Genomic DNA, 2,154 nt, shown 5'->3' with positions numbered 1-2,154 from the left:
TTAAAAGTGAAGAAGGGTCAGAACTGAAAAGGAAAGCAATTTCATCTAAAATAATAAAAAAATAAAAAATCTGTAAACTTAATAGGACATTTTATGTAATGAGTTTTCGTTACATTACCGACAACCTTGGAACTCCACCAATTTTACACATGAAAGACTGTTTACATTCATTATAGTATTGCTGCATGTTAAAAAAAAAGGTATAAAGAGGGCTGTCATGCGAGTCAGCATCAGTTGAGTCTAAAGATTACAATATACAAAATGAAAGACATTTTGGAGTACAGAGTTAGAAAGAAGGGAGCTTAGACATATATTATGTAGACCGCTCATCTCTGCTCAAGGCTAAAGGCTTGGATTTACATTAACTCTACTACATCTGAATGTCTGGCTGGTTGAGGTGCATTGTGGGTAATGCAGGGCCTAGGTTTTGACAAATAAGAATAATGTTTGAAATGAAAAGGATGACAACTCTGGGTCAACTGCATGATTTTTTCATTTTTACTCCTCTTGAGTTCAACAATGGTATAGGAGTGTAATGACAAACCATAAGAATTTGCTTTTCACTTTCACTGCCATTTGTTTATATTGCATATTGAAAATGCTCAAATATTTTTTATTCCAATCACACAGAAAACTGACACAGCGCTTCCTTTGCCACATTACTTACTCATATATGTAATCAATCATCACGCCCATAAATCATTAGATATTCAGCATTATATTTCAGATATAGATACATTCAGCAGCCACATCGTGACAATACATTTGTGCTCGGTCCCTTGTTCTGTTACAGAGACAGCAGACACACCTAAGCCCTGCTGACAGCCCGCAGCCTGACTCTGTGGTGCTGCATAGCTCAGCACAGCTGTCTGTTGTCCGTTTCTTCCGATCTCTATCTATTCCTGCCTCACTCCCAGCTTTGTGCCCACTCAGCATGATAATGATATACACCTCTGCCCGGTCATCTCTTTGAAAGTCTGGTCTCCTGACACAACTCAAAGGATGACAGCAAAAGCAACATACAGGATGTATGCATATACTTCAAATAATATGCAGCTCAAACGTAGGTATGAGGAGAGTCTGGTCGGGCATAACTGTGACACTGGCCTCTCTCTCTCGGTCTTTGAAAAAATAAGTCAGATACTTGTACATGAAGTGGTGGGACTCTTGTTAAGATTCATCCTAGTCAACATTACTTGAAATCATAAACATCTTTTCATCCAGCAGGGCCCGAGTTACATTAGTAAATAGTCAGAGCTCCCTCTATGGGGCAGTATCTTTAAAGGGGCACGCTAAGATTACTTGTGTCAGCATTTCAGCTGAACACTGGCACCGTGTTGACACGCAGCAGATGAATATTAAACCTTGAGAAACAAAGATGTGCTTGAAGCAAAACTCTGCATAAATATTTTTCATATGCACACACACACAGACGCTCCCACAATCTTAAGCATCCCTCCCAGCAGGCACAATCACACTCAGGCAGATAATTCAGTGTCACAGGGAGCCTTGTCTCTGACCCTCTGGCCCCCTCCAGACAGAGGAAGCAGCTGGACAGGGACCCACGGCTGCCTGGAACTCACTTCCCCCGGGGAGCTTGAAGGAGAAGAGTCCCTTTTCTGCTTTGGAGAATGACCAGCTGAGCTTCCATAGCTCAGTATGTGAATGTGCTGTTATGTCCCTGTGTCCAGGAAGGTCTGAGGAGGATGAGCAGGCCTGAGAAGTGGGCAGCAGTGCAGGCTTTTTTGTGAGAGTAAGCAGGCTGATACAAAATATACAGTTGCTCCTGTTTGTGCTTGTGTTAGAACATGATGTGCAGGGGAGGTAACTGATTTACTTAGACTAATTTATATGAGCTTCAGCTTATTCAAATTTTGTATTTAATTATTTTGGATACAAAGCAAAGACTTACAGCTTGTACAGTAATGCTCTCTTTTCTCCACACTACTGTCACATTACTTCCACTTTTTAATCTTTGTCATGCATGTGCTCTTGTAAAGATCGTGTTAAGAGTTCTGGTTAAACCTATATATGACTAAGAAGTCAGGTTTCACGACGGTAGCTGTGTTTATACGAAGTGTCTCTTTGTCCATTACCCTGATAAGAGAAGCCATGTCTAATATGACGTGTGGTTACTACAGAAAGCTGACAATA

Source organism: Taurulus bubalis, assembly GCF_910589615.1.
Source record: "Taurulus bubalis genome assembly, chromosome: 4".
Classification (NCBI taxonomy): Eukaryota; Metazoa; Chordata; class Actinopteri; order Perciformes; family Cottidae; genus Taurulus; species Taurulus bubalis.
Note: the sequence above shows the minus strand (reverse complement) of the source record.